The sequence below is a fragment of the Sus scrofa genome, chromosome 6 (assembly GCF_054392235.1).
Source record: "Sus scrofa isolate SSC_HxYL_T2T_F1_AM1 chromosome 6, Sscrofa_HxYL_maternal_Yorkshire_Landrace_v2.0, whole genome shotgun sequence".
Taxonomy (NCBI): Eukaryota; Metazoa; Chordata; class Mammalia; order Artiodactyla; family Suidae; genus Sus; species Sus scrofa.
The window spans coordinates 19,334,228-19,347,061 of NC_139388.1; the positions used below are offsets into that span (position 1 = coordinate 19,334,228).

Here is a 12,834-nt window from a genome sequence, read left to right on the forward strand (position 1 = left end):
GTGGCTTGGGAGTGTGCTTCGAAGGCTGCTGGAAGGAGTCACTGGGTGTCGGAACGCCTTGTGTTCCTCCAGACGCAGGAGCGGAGACCCGCCCAGCATCTGTGTGGTCTCGGGAGCTGGCCATTTGCAAGGCCCTGACCGTCGGTGGTGGATGTGGGTGGAGAATCAGGCGGCTGCTGCTGCTGCTGCTGCTGCTGCTGCTGCTGCTGCTGTGGAAGGAATGGGGGGCTTTGGTGGCTTTGTGGTGGACCCAGAGCTGGGCGAATCCCTGTGCTTCTCCCTTCCAAAGGCTCAGGGGAGTTTCCTTCTTGCCTTTTGAGAGGAGCCTCCCGTTTCTGGACGGGGCCAGGGTATGGAGGCCTGAGCGAACCCAGGTCTGGTGAATGAAGCAGGGTTGATTGGAATCACCCAGCAAGCTCTCAGGGAGTTCCCTCGTGGCTGCCTGGCTTGAGAGTGTCTATCTGTCAGTGCTGTGGCTGTGGACATGGCTCCAGCGAGATCCAAGTCTGGCCAAAGGGCACCCCATTGTCACAGGGGGCATCGAGATCCATTTATAAAGACGAAGAGATGGGGACAGTATGAGCTTAATTGAGAAAGAAGAAAAGGGGTACACATGCTTATTCTGACAGTGTAGCTAAGGGTATTGCCAGATGAGGCAGTCCCAAAGGCTCTCCTGACCCTCTGCCTCAGGTGGCAGAGTGTTTGAAGGGCAAGCCTTGGGATGGACAGCATCGCAGTGGATTCATTGCCGGGGCAGAGTGTATCTGCATGCCACACATGGGGGCAGGAACATCAATTAGGGATTTAGAAACATAAAAGGAAATGCTAGTACAGAAAGAAATTTATCCACACTTGGTCATCACGTCGGGTCCCAGCTCATAGTGCCAGTGCCCCTTGTCAGGGTCAACGGAGCCCGCCTGGCTTCTCCTGAGAGGCAGGGCTATGTAGCATAGCACATGCTGTGGGGAATCCCAAGCCATTAAGGGTGTGGGATTTTATCGGTGATTATTTTCCATTCTCACGGATGTATGGTGCCCAGTTTCACTTGAGCACAAACGCGATCCAGTCGTACATGTATATGCATCTTCTTGTGGTCGCAGTGTCTTCCATTTTGGTTCCACAGAAGTGGCCAGGTAGAATCCCTGTGCTATAGAGCAGGACTTCATTGCTAACACATGCCAAGCACAAGAGGTTGACTCTACCACTCCCAAATCCCAGGCCTTCCCACAGCCTCCCCCTACCATCTGGCAACCACAGCGATGTTTTCCAGTCTATGAGCTGCTTCTACATAGAAAGGTTCGTTGGTTCCATTTGCTAGCTTCCACATAGAAGGGATAGCCCTTGGTATGTGTCGTTCGTGTTCCGACTTAGTTCACCTAGTATGAAACGAGGTGTCACCTAGCTTCTCGTGCCACCTACATGGCTGCGAATGGCATTTTCCTCTTGCTCTGGGGTTTTCGGGGTTCTGCTTTTTTTTTTTTTCTCAATGTTTGAGGAGCATTCCAATGTGTACATATCCACTCTCTTCCTAATCCAATCATCTCTCGATGGACATTGAGTTGTTTTCCATGGCTGGCTATTGGGAAGTGTGCTGCATGAACATAGCGGGGGCTTTTACATTTTTCAAAGACCCAATTCCGGAAATAGGACCAAGAGTGGGAGGCCTGGGTGCTGAGGTCGTCCGCTATTGATTTTTGTGGATTCCCTCGATCGTGTGGTCCATCGCGGTTGTCCACACGTACAAAAATACCCACCGTGGAGGAGGGCATCTTCTTGTCCACACCCTCTCAGGGATGTGTGCCTTGTAGACTTCCTAATGGTGGCCCTTCAGAGAGAGGTGGGTTGGTCCTGCAGAGTCCCTTTGACGTGCATGTCTCTCCTCATGAGGGATGCGGGGCACATGTCTCCCAGTGCTTTTTGCCCTCTGCATGTCTGTTTCGGGAAATGTCTCTTGAGGTCTTTTGCCATTTTCCCCTTGGGTTTGGGGTTTTGTTGGGCTGTTGGCTGGTGTCTGCGGTCGAGCTGTTGATTGGGAGACCCCAGGCTGACCTGGGCTCTGGTGCCAGGAGGAAAGTGCCTGAGGGTCGTGCATGGAAGGTGGTCAAACGGTGATCCTTTGGTGAGCAGCTGTGTTAATCCCTGGGCAGTTTCTCGCCTGAGGTCTCCTGAAACGCCGTCCTTGTCTTTACCTTGGAGCCTCTTCCGTTCCCTCAATACAGCTGGTCCGGAAATCGGACCTAAGGCTGGTAGATTGACTGGGAAAAAGGGAGGTGTCCCCAAGAGTCCCCCCAATCCCCTGGGGAACAGAGCTGTCTTTGTCCCTGTGGCGGGCGTGCTCACCTCTGCTGCTGGGAAAACATCGACGTGCAGACAACTCAGGCCAGCTGCGGTGGGGTCCATACACTAGGAAGCACGAGGGAAAGAGAGGACAAAAGGAATGAACGGAAAGAAGCAGTATTCTGGCATAGGAATGAAGGCGTCACAGCTGGAAAGCTATGAACAAAATCAGTGGGTACATACCTACGGACCTGTCTCCATAACGGCATCGTGGCAGGGCTATCTCCCAAAGGGAGAAGGCTGTCCTGATAGGATGGGTTGGGAGCTGAAGGTTTGCATGGAGTGGCAAGGTGGAGGTGGGCCTCCAGGCTCCGAAAGCCTTTGAGAGAGCAATGGCCCTCCTGGATTGGCCCTTCTTGCTAGATCAGGCCGGCGGCGGGGGCGGCCGCGGCGGCGGCAGCTGCGGGGGAAGGCCATTCCAGGAGCATATTGCCCCCAGCCAGTGCCGCCCTGGGGGGCGGCTGAGGCAGAGAGAGGAGGAAAACCTGAGAGTTGCTGTTAGAGCAGGTGTCCACAAGACGGCGCCAGAGCACCTTCTGGACCCAGGTGCAGCGGCAAGGCTGCAGGTGCAGGCTGAGTGGTGGGATGGAGAGTGTGTGGATAGGAAGCCACAGCAAGCGCCCAGAGGCCTTTGCGTTGGTTCCTGGGCACCGGGGACTGTCTGGTCCAAGACGCCTCCTGTCAGGCAGAGGACACAGGCGTCCCTGTAGCATTGGGAGGTGGATCGGCAGCCTGGTGGCTTGGGAGTGTGCTTCGAAGGCTGCTGGAAGGAGTCACTGGGTGTCGGAACGCCTTGTGTTCCTCCAGACGCAGGAGCGGAGACCCGCCCAGCATCTGTGTGGTCTCGGGAGCTGGCCATTTGCAAGGCCCTGACCGTCGGTGGTGGATGTGGGTGGAGAATCAGGCGGCTGCTGCTGCTGCTGCTGCTGCTGCTGTGGAAGGAATGGGGGGCTTTGGTGGCTTTGTGGTGGACCCAGAGCTGGGCGAATCCCTGTGCTTCTCCCTTCCAAAGGCTCAGGGGAGTTTCCTTCTTGCCTTTTGAGAGGAGCCTCCCGTTTCCGGACGGGGCCAGGGTATGGAGGCCTGAGCGAACCCAGGTCTGGTGAATGAAGCAGGGTTGATTGGAATCACCCAGCAAGCTCTCAGGGAGTTCCCTCGTGGCTGCCTGGCTTGAGAGTGTCTATCTGTCAGTGCTGTGGCTGTGGACATGGCTCCAGCGAGATCCAAGTCTGGCCAAAGGGCACCCCATTGTCACAGGGGGCATCGAGATCCATTTATAAAGACGAAGAGATGGGGACAGTATGAGCTTAATTGAGAAAGAAGAAAAGGGGTACACATGCTTATTCTGACAGTGTAGCTAAGGGTATTGCCAGATGAGGCAGTCCCAAAGGCTCTCCTGACCCTCTGCCTCAGGTGGCAGAGTGTTTGAAGGGCAAGCCTTGGGATGGACAACATCGCAGTGGATTCATTGCCGGGGCAGAGTGTATCTGCATGCCACACATGGGGGCAGGAACATCAATTAGGGATTTAGAAACATAAAAGGAAAGGCTAGTACAGAAAGAAATTTATCCACGCTTGGTCATCACGTCGGGTCCCAGCTCATAGTGCCAGTGCCCCTTGTCAGGGTCAACGGAGCCCGCCTGGCTTCTCCTGAGAGGCAGGGCTATGTAGCATAGCACATGCTGTGGGGAATCCCAAGCCATTAAGGGTGTGGGATTTTATCGGTGATTATTTTCCATTCTCACGGATGTATGGTGCCCAGTTTCACTTGAGCACAAACGCGATCCAGTCGTACATGTATATGCATCTTCTTTTGGTCGCAGTGTCTTCCATTTTGGTTCCACAGAAGTGGCCAGGTAGAATCCCTGTGCTATAGAGCAGGACTTCATTGCTAACACATGCCAAGCACAAGAGGTTGACTCTACCACTCCCAAATCCCAGGCCTTCCCACAGCCTCCCCCTACCATCTGGCAACCACAGCGATGTTTTCCAGTCTATGAGCTGCTTCTACATAGAAAGGTTCGTTGGTTCCATTTGCTAGCTTCCACATAGAAGGGATAGCCCTTGGTATGTGTCGTTCGTGTTCCGACTTAGTTCACCTAGTATGAAACGAGGTGTCACCTAGCTTCTCGTGCCACCTACATGGCTGCGAATGGCATTTTCCTCTTGCTCTGGGGTTTTCGGGGTTCTGCTTTTTTTTTTTTTCTCAATGTTTGAGGAGCATTCCAATGTGTACATATCCACTCTCTTCCTAATCCAATCATCTCTCGATGGACATTGAGTTGTTTTCCATGGCTGGCTATTGGGAAGTGTGCTGCATGAACATAGCGGGGGCTTTTACATTTTTCAAAGACCCAATTCCGGAAATAGGACCAAGAGTGGGAGGCCTGGGTGCTGAGGTCGTCCGCTATTGATTTTTGTGGATTCCCTCGATCGTGTGGTCCATCGCGGTTGTCCACACGTACAAAAATACCCACCGTGGAGGAGGGCATCTTCTTGTCCACACCCTCTCAGGGATGTGTGCCTTGTAGACTTCCTAATGGTGGCCCTTCAGAGAGAGGTGGGTTGGTCCTGCAGAGTCCCTTTGACGTGCATGTCTCTCCTCATGAGGGATGCGGGGCACATGTCTCCCAGTGCTTTTTGCCCTCTGCATGTCTGTTTCGGGAAATGTCTCTTGAGGTCTTTTGCCATTTTCCCCTTGGGTTTGGGGTTTTGTTGGGCTGTTGGCTGGTGTCTGCGGTCGAGCTGTTGATTGGGAGACCCCAGGCTGACCTGGGCTCTGGTGCCAGGAGGAAAGTGCCTGAGGGTCGTGCATGGAAGGTGGTCAAACGGTGATCCTTTGGTGAGCAGCTGTGTTAATCCCTGGGCAGTTTCTCGCCTGAGGTCTCCTGAAACGCCGTCCTTGTCTTTACCTTGGAGCCTCTTCCGTTCCCTCAATACAGCTGGTCCGGAAATCGGACCTAAGGCTGGTAGATTGACTGGGAAAAAGGGAGGTGTCCCCAAGAGTCCCCCCAATCCCCTGGGGAACAGAGCTGTCTTTGTCCCTGTGGCGGGCGTGCTCACCTCTGCTGCTGGGAAAACATCGACGTGCAGACAACTCAGGCCAGCTGCGGTGGGGTCCATACACTAGGAAGCACGAGGGAAAGAGAGGACAAAAGGAATGAACGGAAAGAAGCAGTATTCTGGCATAGGAATGAAGGCGTCACAGCTGGAAAGCTATGAACAAAATCAGTGGGTACATACCTACGGACCTGTCTCCATAACGGCATCGTGGCAGGGCTATCTCCCAAAGGGAGAAGGCTGTCCTGATAGGATGGGTTGGGAGCTGAAGGTTTGCATGGAGTGGCAAGGTGGAGGTGGGCCTCCAGGCTCCGAAAGCCTTTGAGAGAGCAATGGCCCTCCTGGATTGGCCCTTCTTGCTAGATCAGGCCGGCGGCGGGGGCGGCCGCGGCGGCGGCAGCTGCGGGGGAAGGCCATTCCAGGAGCATATTGCCCCCAGCCAGTGCCGCCCTGGGGGGCGGCTGAGGCAGAGAGAGGAGGAAAACCTGAGAGTTGCTGTTAGAGCAGGTGTCCACAAGACGGCGCCAGAGCACCTTCTGGACCCAGGTGCAGCGGCAAGGCTGCAGGTGCAGGCTGAGTGGTGGGATGGAGAGTGTGTGGATAGGAAGCCACAGCAAGCGCCCAGAGGCCTTTGCGTTGGTTCCTGGGCACCGGGGACTGTCTGGTCCAAGACGCCTCCTGTCAGGCAGAGGACACAGGCGTCCCTGTAGCATTGGGAGGTGGATCGGCAGCCTGGTGGCTTGGGAGTGTGCTTCGAAGGCTGCTGGAAGGAGTCACTGGGTGTCGGAACGCCTTGTGTTCCTCCAGACGCAGGAGCGGAGACCCGCCCAGCATCTGTGTGGTCTCGGGAGCTGGCCATTTGCAAGGCCCTGACCGTCGGTGGTGGATGTGGGTGGAGAATCAGGCGGCTGCTGCTGCTGCTGCTGCTGCTGCTGTGGAAGGAATGGGGGGCTTTGGTGGCTTTGTGGTGGACCCAGAGCTGGGCGAATCCCTGTGCTTCTCCCTTCCAAAGGCTCAGGGGAGTTTCCTTCTTGCCTTTTGAGAGGAGCCTCCCGTTTCCGGACGGGGCCAGGGTATGGAGGCCTGAGCGAACCCAGGTCTGGTGAATGAAGCAGGGTTGATTGGAATCACCCAGCAAGCTCTCAGGGAGTTCCCTCGTGGCTGCCTGGCTTGAGAGTGTCTATCTGTCAGTGCTGTGGCTGTGGACATGGCTCCAGCGAGATCCAAGTCTGGCCAAAGGGCACCCCATTGTCACAGGGGGCATCGAGATCCATTTATAAAGACGAAGAGATGGGGACAGTATGAGCTTAATTGAGAAAGAAGAAAAGGGGTACACATGCTTATTCTGACAGTGTAGCTAAGGGTATTGCCAGATGAGGCAGTCCCAAAGGCTCTCCTGACCCTCTGCCTCAGGTGGCAGAGTGTTTGAAGGGCAAGCCTTGGGATGGACAGCATCGCAGTGGATTCATTGCCGGGGCAGAGTGTATCTGCATGCCACACATGGGGGCAGGAACATCAATTAGGGATTTAGAAACATAAAAGGAAAGGCTAGTACAGAAAGAAATTTATCCACGCTTGGTCATCACGTCGGGTCCCAGCTCATAGTGCCAGTGCCCCTTGTCAGGGTCAACGGAGCCCGCCTGGCTTCTCCTGAGAGGCAGGGCTATGTAGCATAGCACATGCTGTGGGGAATCCCAAGCCATTAAGGGTGTGGGATTTTATCGGTGATTATTTTCCATTCTCACGGATGTATGGTGCCCAGTTTCACTTGAGCACAAACGCGATCCAGTCGTACATGTATATGCATCTTCTTTTGGTCGCAGTGTCTTCCATTTTGGTTCCACAGAAGTGGCCAGGTAGAATCCCTGTGCTATAGAGCAGGACTTCATTGCTAACACATGCCAAGCACAAGAGGTTGACTCTACCACTCCCAAATCCCAGGCCTTCCCACAGCCTCCCCCTACCATCTGGCAACCACAGCGATGTTTTCCAGTCTATGAGCTGCTTCTACATAGAAAGGTTCGTTGGTTCCATTTGCTAGCTTCCACATAGAAGGGATAGCCCTTGGTATGTGTCGTTCGTGTTCCGACTTAGTTCACCTAGTATGAAACGAGGTGTCACCTAGCTTCTCGTGCCACCTACATGGCTGCGAATGGCATTTTCCTCTTGCTCTGGGGTTTTCGGGGTTCTGCTTTTTTTTTTTTTCTCAATGTTTGAGGAGCATTCCAATGTGTACATATCCACTCTCTTCCTAATCCAATCATCTCTCGATGGACATTGAGTTGTTTTCCATGGCTGGCTATTGGGAAGTGTGCTGCATGAACATAGCGGGGGCTTTTACATTTTTCAAAGACCCAATTCCGGAAATAGGACCAAGAGTGGGAGGCCTGGGTGCTGAGGTCGTCCGCTATTGATTTTTGTGGATTCCCTCGATCGTGTGGTCCATCGCGGTTGTCCACACGTACAAAAATACCCACCGTGGAGGAGGGCATCTTCTTGTCCACACCCTCTCAGGGATGTGTGCCTTGTAGACTTCCTAATGGTGGCCCTTCAGAGAGAGGTGGGTTGGTCCTGCAGAGTCCCTTTGACGTGCATGTCTCTCCTCATGAGGGATGCGGGGCACATGTCTCCCAGTGCTTTTTGCCCTCTGCATGTCTGTTTCGGGAAATGTCTCTTGAGGTCTTTTGCCATTTTCCCCTTGGGTTTGGGGTTTTGTTGGGCTGTTGGCTGGTGTCTGCGGTCGAGCTGTTGATTGGGAGACCCCAGGCTGACCTGGGCTCTGGTGCCAGGAGGAAAGTGCCTGAGGGTCGTGCATGGAAGGTGGTCAAACGGTGATCCTTTGGTGAGCAGCTGTGTTAATCCCTGGGCAGTTTCTCGCCTGAGGTCTCCTGAAACGCCGTCCTTGTCTTTACCTTGGAGCCTCTTCCGTTCCCTCAATACAGCTGGTCCGGAAATCGGACCTAAGGCTGGTAGATTGACTGGGAAAAAGGGAGGTGTCCCCAAGAGTCCCCCCAATCCCCTGGGGAACAGAGCTGTCTTTGTCCCTGTGGCGGGCGTGCTCACCTCTGCTGCTGGGAAAACATCGACGTGCAGACAACTCAGGCCAGCTGCGGTGGGGTCCATACACTAGGAAGCACGAGGGAAAGAGAGGACAAAAGGAATGAACGGAAAGAAGCAGTATTCTGGCATAGGAATGAAGGCGTCACAGCTGGAAAGCTATGAACAAAATCAGTGGGTACATACCTACGGACCTGTCTCCATAACGGCATCGTGGCAGGGCTATCTCCCAAAGGGAGAAGGCTGTCCTGATAGGATGGGTTGGGAGCTGAAGGTTTGCATGGAGTGGCAAGGTGGAGGTGGGCCTCCAGGCTCCGAAAGCCTTTGAGAGAGCAATGGCCCTCCTGGATTGGCCCTTCTTGCTAGATCAGGCCGGCGGCGGGGGCGGCCGCGGCGGCGGCAGCTGCGGGGGAAGGCCATTCCAGGAGCATATTGCCCCCAGCCAGTGCCGCCCTGGGGGGCGGCTGAGGCAGAGAGAGGAGGAAAACCTGAGAGTTGCTGTTAGAGCAGGTGTCCACAAGACGGCGCCAGAGCACCTTCTGGACCCAGGTGCAGCGGCAAGGCTGCAGGTGCAGGCTGAGTGGTGGGATGGAGAGTGTGTGGATAGGAAGCCACAGCAAGCGCCCAGAGGCCTTTGCGTTGGTTCCTGGGCACCGGGGACTGTCTGGTCCAAGACGCCTCCTGTCAGGCAGAGGACACAGGCGTCCCTGTAGCATTGGGAGGTGGATCGGCAGCCTGGTGGCTTGGGAGTGTGCTTCGAAGGCTGCTGGAAGGAGTCACTGGGTGTCGGAACGCCTTGTGTTCCTCCAGACGCAGGAGCGGAGACCCGCCCAGCATCTGTGTGGTCTCGGGAGCTGGCCATTTGCAAGGCCCTGACCGTCGGTGGTGGATGTGGGTGGAGAATCAGGCGGCTGCTGCTGCTGCTGCTGCTGCTGCTGTGGAAGGAATGGGGGGCTTTGGTGGCTTTGTGGTGGACCCAGAGCTGGGCGAATCCCTGTGCTTCTCCCTTCCAAAGGCTCAGGGGAGTTTCCTTCTTGCCTTTTGAGAGGAGCCTCCCGTTTCCGGACGGGGCCAGGGTATGGAGGCCTGAGCGAACCCAGGTCTGGTGAATGAAGCAGGGTTGATTGGAATCACCCAGCAAGCTCTCAGGGAGTTCCCTCGTGGCTGCCTGGCTTGAGAGTGTCTATCTGTCAGTGCTGTGGCTGTGGACATGGCTCCAGCGAGATCCAAGTCTGGCCAAAGGGCACCCCATTGTCACAGGGGGCATCGAGATCCATTTATAAAGACGAAGAGATGGGGACAGTATGAGCTTAATTGAGAAAGAAGAAAAGGGGTACACATGCTTATTCTGACAGTGTAGCTAAGGGTATTGCCAGATGAGGCAGTCCCAAAGGCTCTCCTGACCCTCTGCCTCAGGTGGCAGAGTGTTTGAAGGGCAAGCCTTGGGATGGACAGCATCGCAGTGGATTCATTGCCGGGGCAGAGTGTATCTGCATGCCACACATGGGGGCAGGAACATCAATTAGGGATTTAGAAACATAAAAGGAAAGGCTAGTACAGAAAGAAATTTATCCACGCTTGGTCATCACGTCGGGTCCCAGCTCATAGTGCCAGTGCCCCTTGTCAGGGTCAACGGAGCCCGCCTGGCTTCTCCTGAGAGGCAGGGCTATGTACCATAGCGCATGCTGTGGGGAATCCCAAGCCATTAAGGGTGTGGGATTTTATCGGTGATTATTTTCCATTCTCACGGATGTATGGTGCCCAGTTTCACTTGAGCACAAACGCGATCCAGTCGTACATGTATATGCATCTTCTTGTGGTCGCAGTGTCTTCCATTTTGGTTCCACAGAAGTGGCCAGGTATAATCCCTGTGCTATAGAGCAGGACTTCATTGCTAACACATGCCAAGCACAAGAGGTTGACTCTACCACTCCCAAATCCCAGGCCTTCCCACAGCCTCCCCCTACCATCTGGCAACCACAGCGATGTTTTCCAGTCTATGAGCTGCTTCTACATAGAAAGGTTCGTAGGTTCCACTTGCTAGCTTCCACATAGAAGGGATAGCCCTTGGTATGTGTCGTTCGTGTTCCGACTTAGTTCACCTAGTATGAAACGAGGTGTCACCTAGCTTCTCGTGCCACCTACATGGCTGCGAATGGCATTTTCCTCTTGCTCTGGGGTTTTCGGGGTTCTGCTTTTTTTTTTTTTTTCTCAATGTTTGAGGAGCATTCCAATGTGTACATATCCACTCTCTTCCTAATCCAATCATCTCTCGATGGACATTGAGTTGTTTTCCATGGCTGGCTATTGGGAAGTGTGCTGCATGAACATAGCGGGGGCTTTTACATTTTTCAAAGACCCAATTCCGGAAATAGGACCAAGAGTGGGAGGCCTGGGTGCTGAGGTCGTCCGCTATTGATTTTTGTGGATTCCCTCGATCGTGTGGTCCATCGCGGTTGTCCACACGTACAAAAATACCCACCGTGGAGGAGGGCATCTTCTTGTCCACACCCTCTCAGGGATGTGTGCCTTGTAGACTTCCTAATGGTGGCCCTTCAGAGAGAGGTGGGTTGGTCCTGCAGAGTCCCTTTGACGTGCATGTCTCTCCTCATGAGGGATGCGGGGCACATGTCTCCCAGTGCTTTTTGCCCTCTGCATGTCTGTTTCGGGAAATGTCTCTTGAGGTCTTTTGCCATTTTCCCCTTGGGTTTGGGGTTTTGTTGGGCTGTTGGCTGGTGTCTGCGGTCGAGCTGTTGATTGGGAGACCCCAGGCTGACCTGGGCTCTGGTGCCAGGAGGAAAGTGCCTGAGGGTCGTGCATGGAAGGTGGTCAAACGGTGATCCTTTGGTGAGCAGCTGTGTTAATCCCTGGGCAGTTTCTCGCCTGAGGTCTCCTGAAACGCCGTCCTTGTCTTTACCTTGGAGCCTCTTCCGTTCCCTCAATACAGCTGGTCCGGAAATCGGACCTAAGGCTGGTAGATTGACTGCGAAAAAGGGAGGTGTCCCCAAGAGTCCCCCCAATCCCCTGGGGAACAGAGCTGTCTTTGTCCCTGTGGCGGGCGTGCTCACCTCTGCTGCTGGGAAAACATCGACGTGCAGACAACTCAGGCCAGCTGCGGTGGGGTCCATACACTAGGAAGCACGAGGGAAAGAGAGGACAAAAGGAATGAACGGAAAGAAGCAGTATTCTGGCATAGGAATGAAGGCGTCACAGCTGGAAAGCTATGAACAAAATCAGTGGGTACATACCTACGGACCTGTCTCCATAACGGCATCGTGGCAGGGCTATCTCCCAAAGGGAGAAGGCTGTCCTGATAGGATGGGTTGGGAGCTGAAGGTTTGCATGGAGTGGCAAGGTGGAGGTGGGCCTCCAGGCTCCGAAAGCCTTTGAGAGAGCAATGGCCCTCCTGGATTGGCCCTTCTTGCTAGATCAGGCCGGCGGCGGGGGCGGCCGCGGCGGCGGCAGCGCAGCTGCGGGGGAAGGCCATTCCAGGAGCATATTGCCCCCAGCCAGTGCCGCCCTGGGGGGCGGCTGAGGCAGAGAGAGGAGGAAAACCTGAGAGTTGCTGTTAGAGCAGGTGTCCACAAGACGGCGCCAGAGCACCTTCTGGACCCAGGTGCAGCGGCAAGGCTGCAGGTGCAGGCTGAGTGGTGGGATGGAGAGTGTGTGGATAGGAAGCCACAGCAAGCGCCCAGAGGCCTTTGCGTTGGTTCCTGGGCACCGGGGACTGTCTGGTCCAAGACGCCTCCTGTCAGGCAGAGGACACAGGCGTCCCTGTAGCATTGGGAGGTGGATCGGCAGCCTGGTGGCTTGGGAGTGTGCTTCGAAGGCTGCTGGAAGGAGTCACTGGGTGTCGGAACGCCTTGTGTTCCTCCAGACGCAGGAGCGGAGACCCGCCCAGCATCTGTGTGGTCTCGGGAGCTGGCCATTTGCAAGGCCCTGACCGTCGGTGGTGGATGTGGGTGGAGAATCAGGCGGCTGCTGCTGCTGCTGCTGCTGCTGCTGTGGAAGGAATGGGGGGCTTTGGTGGCTTTGTGGTGGACCCAGAGCTGGGCGAATCCCTGTGCTTCTCCCTTCCAAAGGCTCAGGGGAGTTTCCTTCTTGCCTTTTGAGAGGAGCCTCCCGTTTCCGGACGGGGCCAGGGTATGGAGGCCTGAGCGAACCCAGGTCTGGTGAATGAAGCAGGGTTGATTGGAATCACCCAGCAAGCTCTCAGGGAGTTCCCTCGTGGCTGCCTGGCTTGAGAGTGTCTATCTGTCAGTGCTGTGGCTGTGGACATGGCTCCAGCGAGATCCAAGTCTGGCCAAAGGGCACCCCATTGTCACAGGGGGCATCGAGATCCATTTATAAAGACGAAGAGATGGGGACAGTATGAGCTTA

At 55.1% G+C, this 12,834-nt stretch overlaps 1 long non-coding RNA gene across 1 annotated transcript; it reads right to left on the reverse strand.

Annotated features, from left to right (window-relative positions):
• Positions 1–1,469: 1,469 nt before the first annotated feature.
• Positions 1,470–9,400, reverse strand: LOC146402232 (uncharacterized). The gene is made up of 4 exons (XR_014808623.1): positions 8,641–9,400; positions 5,581–8,523; positions 2,521–5,463; positions 1,470–2,403 (listed from the first exon to the last, which is right to left on the reverse strand). It is a non-coding gene; the product is annotated as an uncharacterized LOC146402232 (long non-coding RNA).
• Between the last annotated feature and the right edge of the window lie 3,434 nt (positions 9,401–12,834).